Raw genomic sequence first — 9,412 nt, forward strand, 5'->3', positions numbered from 1 at the left:
AGATTAACATTATTTTTGAACAAGTGGTGATGTGATTGATGTTGGAGGGGTTGTAAGTAGTTGCTTACATGTGATTGAAATATGTATATGCGTTTTTTTGAACAAATGGTCATATGATGGATTTTGATGAATGATGTATATGCAATTTTCTAATTGTTTCAATATACGATAAATGATGAATGTTGGTGAATAATTTATTTACATTGATCATTTATATTGGTTGAATATATGATAAATGATGAATGTTGGTTGAATATGATTCATTTATATTTGGACTTGATATGTTCATGTTTGTTCAAAATGATACAAGTTGGTTGAAAATGACATCATTTCTAATTGTTTAATTGTTATAGGCGGCCACCCCTTGCGCCAGAAATCGGTGTGAAGTACATGATGCTTGATCATGCTTTCGACAACGGTCACCGCGCCCGTTTTATGGAGAACGGAGTGGTAATGTCTATCGTCAATTTGATGTATTGTTTATTATGACAAAATTAGTTACTAACAATTCCGTTTACATTCTGACAGATGCTCCCCCATTGCGGATGAGGGGCCACACGAAGGTTGTGCAGATGCAGTACGACGAGCGCTACACTCTGTATTTCAGGAGAGCACGGATGTTGGGTTTCGTTCTTTAGTTCAAAAGGCAGCCACCGATGCTCATGCACTCGGCTCTTACGGCATTGATCGACCGGTGGCGCCCCGAGACGCACAATTTCCATCTCACTTGTGGTGAGATGACAGTGAATCTCGAGGACTTCGGCATGATCACGGCCCTGCCCATCGAGGGCCATGCTCTGACTGGGCGAGTGGAGAGGGCCAACTGGCAGGAGAGGGTGATCGCCCTGATCGGCGACTGCCCTCCCATGAAGGGGAACAGAACATCCGGTGTGCGGCTCAAGTGGTTCCTGGAGAACCGGTCCGTTTGCCCGCAAGATGCCGATCAGCGGACCGTGGAGCAGTACGCGAGGGCCTATTTGTGGTACCTTCTGACGGAGGTCGTCTTTCCAGACTGCTCGGGGGATTGCGCCCTATGGATGTATCTCGGATTCCTGGAGGACTGGGATGCGGGGTACAGCTGGGGGTCCGCCGGCCTAGCTTACCTATACCGCTCGGTAAGATAAATATCTCAATACTCATTTTTCGATCTACGTATGCTGTTTGAGGTTGTGCTATATGATCATGATCACTTCATGTTTGCAGCTGGATGACGTGACGTAGAGGACCGAAGATACCTCTGCGTGTGTGGATTTGTTTGGGCCCTTTCAATTTGGATGTGGGAGCGGTTACCGGTCGGCCGTCCAGAGAGAGTTCGCTCACGTGCATGGACGGATTATGGTGAAGAAGGTGATAGTGCTCGCTACCCGACCGTCGCTTACGCCTGGGACAAGGTGAAGGTCTACACGAGCAAGGCCACTACCCTGTATAAGCTCTTCAGCAACGAGCTGGACAACCTATCAGATTTCCAGGTATACCAAGTAGCTTATCAATCGTTCCGCAACTTTCATTCTTCTTAACGATCCTTTTGTAGGTGAACTGGTTTCCGTACCGTGACAGAGAATGGGGGTTCGAGCTCAACTCGATGTGCAAGGAGGATCGGCTTGCCTGGCGGTGCATTGTGCCCTTGATATGTGTGTATGCCGTCGAGTGGCACTTACCACAGCGTGTGGCCACACAGTTTGGGATCTTGCAACATACCCCACCGGGTAAACCCACAAACACCGGCGGCTCCGACCTTCACTGGTGAGGACATTGTTCTCTACTTGATGTGTTTTCGTTTATGTTTGACGTTGTCATGACGTCCGTTGCTTCCTGTGCCTTGCAGGAAGAGTAGAAAGAATTGTCAGTCCATCACAGACTGGGGGCACGAGCACCAGGAGTACGTGAAAATGTGGGACGAGAGAAGTTATCGCAAAGACAGCGAGAGGAGAGTGGTTCACTAGGACACCTACCGTGAACGCCACCTGAAGTGGTATGACGATGGTGTCAAGTACCGTGTACGCCTGAGGCCGCAGTGGACGGAAGACGATATCTCCGAATTGGAGGAGGATGACAGCGAGGACGAAGCTTACCGTGGCCGGCTCAGAGATCTCGAAGGTGATTTCAGAGAGTATGCACCCCTGATGAACAGAGTGGTAAGTGGTGTTCTCATTTGTTTTGAGCCATGAGCGATTTTGAGCCTTTAACATATTGGTTACATGTGCAGGCTTCAGAGCTCAACAGAAGCATTATCGATGGCTCGAACGCGCTTTCATATGAAGCCGGAACCGTGGAATCCAACACCAAAATGAGGGATACAATGAAGGTAACATCGAGCTCCTTAGCCATGTTATACTATTGCAGAAGCTTGAGTTGATCCTTATTATGTTTTTGGTTGTTCACTATTGCAGAAGTTCATCACCCGTTGTCGTAAGATAGTGGGTATGCTTGGGTGCGCTCACGCGGCCAACGTCCATGATCCTGCTCATGAAGGGTCCATGCGTGCCATTGCTTCATCAAGCCACGCCGGCGGAGCTTCCTCTACTCATGTTGCCTCGTCACCCCGCGTTGTTGAGCAGCAAGAGGAAGAAGAAACAGAGGACGACGAAGAAGAGGAGGAGGAGGACGCAGAAGAAGAGGAGGAGGAGGACGCAGAAGAAGAGGAGGAGGAGGACGCAGAGGAGTACGATGACAATGACGGGCCTCAACCGACGCAGCCAAGCCAGGGGAAGAGGGTATCTCATCCACACCAAGATATTTTGAGCCCATCCCCGTTTCAGAAACCGGTTCCTCGTCGTCGCACGAAGAAGCCAGACGAAACCCGCTCAAAGAGAAACGACGACCGTACCGCTAAGAGGAGCAGGAGCAAGTGACCACTCGTGTTGGTGATGTCATTTAGTACAACTAGTTGTGAGCAAGAACTTGTATGCTATGCTAGTGATGTCTATTTGGTACTTTCAAGCTTTGTTGGTGATGTCGAATTGCTACTTTCAAACTATGTTCAAACTATTTGAAATGTTAATTTGCTATCTACAATGTGTGCGATCATCCTATTTTGAATTACAAACAATATTTGTTGTGATGTTTATTTATTTTTGATTGATAAGACAAAGAACCAGTTTAGAAGTTAACTGGCACATACCCTACCGCCGAATGGGACGGCGGTAGGTGTAGACATCCTACTGCCAGGAACTTTGGCGGTAGGTTGTGGTACCCTACCGCCAACGGGTCATGGTTTCTTTGTCACAGAACAGAAGGCATGTGTGTAGGACCCTACCGCCAAGGCACGTGGCGGTAGGTTGGGGTACCCTACCTCCAGCGAAAACGCCATCTTCGTCACAGTATCGAAGGCACAGCCTACGGCACTACCGCCGAGCCTTCTGGCGGTAGCCTTAGCTGGACTACCGCCACGTCCTGTGGCGGTACGACCGTTACGCTGCGTGGCCTCACACAACGGGGCTGACGGCGGCCGCCGTTAACCTACCGCCGCTCCCCGTGGCGGTAGCCTGTACAAGCCTACCGCCATGATCTACGGCGGTAGCGAAAGGGTCAAATCTCAAAAAAGTTCGAACCGGGGTCAGATCCCGATTTTGTTTGCAAAAAGGGTCAAAACACGAAATTTGGCCACCTAGTGGTGGCAACCTAACTCATATGGCTTCCAACCGAGCTAGGTAACAGTAACTGAATCCATCACCAACATTAGCTAGTGTCACTTAACCTGCGGCCAAGGGAACCACAAATTAAAAAAAATCTAGCCATTGACAATGAATTTCTAGGTACAGAAGCAAGCAAACCAGTAGCTCCAATTTATAGATAGCTAACTTAGCTAATTAACAGTAACTTAGCTAGGCCATCTCGTACAAGAGTTGAAATACTTTGTCTTTGAAGAGCGGGAGCTCATTCTCATGAAGGCTGATAGAAGTCAGAATAGGGTTGCAGATTTCCTAGCTAAATTTTCGCGCTCGGAGCATATAACCGACTTGTGGTTACAGGATGCCCCCGAGAATCTCCTAAGCCTTTTCGCTATGGATTGTAAAACTATTCGTTAATCAATAATGCTCCCAATCTTTACACACAAAAAAAACAGTAACTGAACTCCTTCCCCACTTTTAGTTGGTGTTTGCTTAAGCTCCAACCGGGAGCACAGAGTAAACATTCTGGTTGCTGGAGATAAACTACAGAAACTGAATGTGATAGTGCACGTCAATTCCAGATGATGATACAGATGTGTACCTGGATGTGGCAGTGGTGTGCTTCATACAATGTGAAGGAGATGACCATGACTGTGACCCAGTACGCGGTGCCGCAGGAAGAGCTCAGCAGGCCAGGGACAAGAAACGTTCCGCTCGATAGGCCCCCGCGTCGCCCCCCGCTCGTGCGACTCGGGTGGCTCCCCAACCCTAGCCGCCGCCGGGGCCTAGCTCATCTTCCTCCCTTCCTCCCGCCGCCGCCGGAGGACGCCGCTGGTTTGCGCCCGGAAGACGATGGCGGTGGCGGGGGCCCTTCCTCCCTCCCGCGTCTCAGGGGTGGCGGGGCCCCAACATGCGTGGAGGTGCGGCCGATCTAGAAGCGACGGTGATGACTTCGACGGCGGCGGCGGTCGGCCCGGCCTCGGGCAACGGGCGGCTCCTTGCGGCAGCTGGCCTGGATCGGGCGGTGGCGCGATGCGGTCTTCGGCAGTATGTCATCTGGCCTTAGATCGGCGACGGCGTCGAGGGCCTGGTGGACTGCATGGCGACACCTCCGGCAGATCTGTTTTGGCCGGTGTAGCTAGTGGTGGTGGTCATCTTCTTCGTCGGAGGTGGCCGGCCAGAGGCTTGGTGATCGGATCTCGAGATCCATCATCTAGTCCCGGCTGCGAGTTGGGGAGACATGGTTACCGGTGAAAACCGAGCCGACGGCAGACGATGGCGGCGTTCTACGCCGTTACCTTGCTGAAGGCATCGTCGCGTAACTACTGTCGACCCACTTGTGTTGCTCCGGAGAAAACCCTAGGTTCTGGTGTTCCAGATCGGACGATGGCGGCACTGCGGTGTCGTTTCTCTCTTGGGAGCATCGTTTGTGGAGCAGCGCTGAAAGCAGAGGCAGGAGGTGGAGTGGCTTCATCTTACACGGAGCTTCGATGGAGATGTCAAGTCATGCCTGACCGACAGGTGCTACGCTTTGTCATGCCTAATCGGCAGGTGCTACGCATGACAGATATTCCAAAGACTTCAAGTTGTGTCGGCTGGTGCTACTTGACAGCATGGTGCTGAGGTGTATCAGTGGTAACTGCGACGTGCTAAGCTGTTTGCGCGCAGGGAGGAGGTGCCGTTGGGCGCCGTGGTGGCGTCGACGATAGCTGGACTGAGCAAAGTTGATGCATCAGTACAGTTCTGAAGATGGAGCGGTGGCAGTTGGCGGCGCGGCCTCTGAGAGCACGCTGGACCGGTGAGTGAAGCATACCCGGCAGGCGTCCTGGATGGGAGCTCATGTCTTAGATGTTAGGTTTGGCTGCGAGGTCTGTTTGGTATTAGGCCCACACTATCAGCATCCCTTCATCAATTGGATAGGAGTAGCAACAGATGTTGCGTAGACGGTGGCTTTAATCTTACTGTTGTATTACTTTGTCGGGTCTTGTGTGAACAATTAATAAAATGGCTGCATGCATTATCCAAATGCAGAGGCCGGGGGTCTTCTTTTTTTTTACGAAAAGGAAGAGCTCAGCAAGTCAGTCCGTTAAAGGGGCTAGTCTAAAGTCTGCTCCTGATAAACCACGTTACACATTTCGCTTGTGGATTTTCACGGTTTCCAAAGGTTTGCTCTATGCAAGAAAGGCATTACCAACATAGAGATGAATCAAAGCTCATGGAAAACATAGAGAGGGAACAGATGGGCACACAATTTACAGCATGAAAATGGAGAACCACACAAGAAAGCCACCAGCAGCAGTAAGGCATCAGTAGAATGCGGAGTCGTACCATGCAACCTGTTGGGAGTGCCACCTTGCTCGTCAACAATGGAAGCCGGTTAGCAATCTTCAGTCCCCACCTGTTGGAGACAGCCTAACTGAAGTATCTTCCAGCCGAGCAAGGTGACAGTTACTGATGCGCCCATTTAACCAGTGGTAAATTTGACAATTTTGATCTGTGGATGAAATCATTTCACAAAAAGCATTGCTTTTAAAAAAAGTTCACTCATCTGACCTTTTTGAGTGGCGCCCGACACGAAGGCGCCACACTACACTGTGCAACGCCTGACAGATAGGCGCCACACGCCTGGCCAGCGTCGCATCCCGGACCGCCTAAAAATTACTAAGTCAGTGTGCAGCGCCTGAGAGTTAGACGCCACACTATATAGTGTAGCTCCTAGCCTCTAGTCGTTGCACTAGTGGTTGCCTATAAAATTAAGCAACCACTAGTGCAACGCCTAGAGGCTAGGCGCTACACTGTATAGTGTGACGCCTAGCTCTCAGGCGCTGCATACTACTTAGTAATTTTCGAATCACACGGGTGCGACGCTGGCCAGGCGTGCAACGCCTATCTATCAGGCGTTGCACAGTGTAGTGTGGCGCCTTCATATCGGGCACCACTAAAAAAGGTCAGCTGAGTGAAAAAATTTTAGGGACAATTCATTTTATGAAATGATTTCATCCACAAGTTAAAATTGTCAAATTTGCCTTAACCCGTGGAGAGCAGGGAGTAAAAAAGTATAATTGCTCGGAATAAACTACAGAAGCAGAGTCATCCACAACACAACCAAGGAAATCAAGACGTAAAAACAGAATCATATCATACCCACTGGAGATGAATTTATAGATTCATAAGCTAGCAATGCAGTAACACATTTTTTTGGAGGAGTAACACAAGTCTTAGATAAGCTAACTGAACTAAGTAACAGTAACTGTCCGTCTCCAATTTAGCTGTTGCTTGCTCAAGCTGCAACCAAGAGCAGAGGATAAACATTGTGATTGCTGAAGATAAACTAGAGACGAAGGGTCATGTACATGACTGATGTTTGCAATGATTATTTTGGAGAATTTCCAAGAATCTGGTGGGTCTGGTTACCTTGTTCGGGCAGTGTTCCAGTGTGGAAAAGGGCCACACATCTGAAGTATGTAAGAAAGAATCTTGAGCGCAAAGTTGATGCCATGTGTGACATCTTGAGTGTAAAATAGACTTGAGCGCAAAGCTGATGCGGCGTGTCAGATCAACGTGCACCGGGTCGGGGTGCGAGCATCTTACGAGTGCCAACGTTTGGTTCCCCATCGTCGTCGTTTGCTCAGGCTGCAACCATGGAGCACAGCTCGGGTAAAAATTCTGAAAACCTGCAGATACAAATTACATACAGTCTATACAGACAGAGAATCAAATAACAGGATACAAATAAACTGAAAAGAACCCGATGCCTGAGATTGCTCTGCTAGGAAATAAACTTGAACTCGATCACGGGATACATACATACGTACGTACATACATACATACTGTCTATACATACATACATACAGTGATCGTTTTTTCTCTCCTTCCTCGCGGCTGGAACCCTAGCCGCCATCAGGAGAGGCCATCTTTCAGCGCCGTCCTCCAGCGGCTCCCCTCCGCCGGCAACCTCGGTCGTCGGTGGTGAGGGGGGTCGCCGGATCCACACGTGTGGATCATTTTTACTTCCTTGTAGTCTAGGTTTTTTGGCTGTTCATCGTCTTGGATTCGGCGGTGACGATGACGGCGCTGAATAAAGATTCTTCAGATCCTTCCTTGTCACTTAAGCCCATGTCAGCCCATTCTTTTCCTCCGCTCATGCGACCTAGGCAGGGCGGCGGCGGTGGCCGATCTACACCTTTCCGGCAAGGGTCCCCTTCTCCCTTCGTTTGTTGCAACGATGATGGGAGGGAGTGGGGATCTCACTGCTTCGTCTTGATGGCAGTAGGGCTAGGAATATTTAGGATCTCACTGCTTCGGCTTGATGGCAGTGGGGATCTCACTGCTTCGGCTTGATGTGGTTGTGCGTGTCAATACTCCAACTCCATTTTCAACCGATGAAAGTCTCCCGATCTCGACCTCATTTAGGGGCTTGTGAGATTTGTGTTCTCCAAGTCGAGTTGGGTCTAGGGCGTCCTAACTCTCCATCATTTTCTTCTCTGTAGCGGCAATTTGGTACGTAGATCGCGGTGGACAGCGTCTTCTGGTCTACATAAACAACTTATGGGCCACTGCTTCTACAAGCTCCCGAGTTCAATATATTTGCTCCGCTCAAATAGAGGCCGAGAGGCAGCAATGAGCTTTCTCACGATGCGTCACAGGTGAATGCAGGAGAATGAAGACTCCACCACACCCATATTTTCGACGTATGTAAGAGTGTTTTTCAAGGGTTTGTATTTGGAGTTGAAATATGTTGTTGATTGATGTTTTTTTAATCTTTGTTTCGTTTGGTTTGTGATAAAAAAATGAACTAACATGTGATTGGATGGTTAGGAGGACAGTGTTGCCACCAATCCTCCAGGGATCAACACCTAGGTTTGACGCTTTGGTGTCTCATAAAGATGAAATATTATTTAAATGGGGACGATCGATAGCGAGGTGGATATGGATAACGTGCATGCGTTTATAGGGGTGAGTATATGTACGTGTTTTGTGAGAGTTTGTGGTTGTATTATGTCAAAAAAATGCTACAAGTAGTCACCTTTTGTTTGTGTTTGCTATTTCATTGCTGATCACAGCTTCGCAAGGGCATGGCAGGCTGGCAGCTAAAAAAAGGTAGTGCTAACTGGCGAACGTTCGCTTGAAAGTGACTCCTAGCGAACGCACTCGTAACATTTAATCGAGATCAAATGATGACAGTTTTCTTTTTAAATGACTTCTCTACCGTGAAATTGTCATGCTTGTCTGAAGAAATTGCCGCCCCCTACAACTAAATTGTCATAAAAATGTTCGCCAGCTAAGAGGGTCAAAAAGAGTTGTGAGGCTGTTGCCTTGCAGTATAAAGTCAAAAAAAAGAGGGTAAAAAAAGTGTTGTTTGGTAAGTGGAGCTACACCTTTTTTTTACGGGAAGTGGAGTTACACTGGACATAGCCGGAGAAGAACGTTCGAGCATGGGCCGTGTTATGGGCTTCGGCCCCAGGACGGAAGGCAAAAATGAGGGCCCAACTGTTGCTAAAAAAAAGAGGGCTAACCCAATGCGGGCGGCGACCACATTTTTCTCTGAGCTTTGCTACACTTACAGGCAAACCTCACGAGATTGCAAGTTATGGATGATGTGACAATAATTGACTGGCCAGCTGGGCCCCACAATTGAAATTCATGGAGGGAGAGGGATTAATTGGGGGAGACGTCTGCCTATAAGTGCAGCCCGTAAGTGTAGAATTTTCGTTTTTCTCTCTGTGTTCCTCCACCAGGGCGGTCCAATCGGCCGGTGCCTCCGTCCGCCGTCTTCCTCCCCCGCCGCCGGCGCCAGTCTC

The sequence above is a fragment of the Triticum dicoccoides genome, chromosome 3A (genome assembly GCF_002162155.2).
Source record: "Triticum dicoccoides isolate Atlit2015 ecotype Zavitan chromosome 3A, WEW_v2.0, whole genome shotgun sequence".
NCBI lineage: Eukaryota > Viridiplantae > Streptophyta > Magnoliopsida > Poales > Poaceae > Triticum > Triticum dicoccoides.